Here is a 301-nt window from a genome sequence, read left to right on the forward strand (position 1 = left end):
TTCTGATGAACACGAAGGAGGATATTTTGAGGAAAATATGAAAAAAGAATACTATGGAAGTGAACGAGGCTAGGTTTGAATACATACATTTCTCAAAATATCTTCGTATTCATCAGAACAAAGACCTACAGGTTTGTAAAAACATGAACGTGAGTAAATAACAGAATTTGCATTTTTTGGGTGAACCATCCCTTTAAAGCTGATCTTTTTTAGGAGGTTTTGTTTTAGTGTTCGTGTGTTTATTCCTATTTAAATTGTACAAAACTTGAACAAGTGTATAATAGCATGTACATTAACAACA

This window comes from Paramisgurnus dabryanus, chromosome 3, assembly GCF_030506205.2.
Source record: "Paramisgurnus dabryanus chromosome 3, PD_genome_1.1, whole genome shotgun sequence".
In the NCBI taxonomy this organism is placed as follows: domain Eukaryota; kingdom Metazoa; phylum Chordata; class Actinopteri; order Cypriniformes; family Cobitidae; genus Paramisgurnus; species Paramisgurnus dabryanus.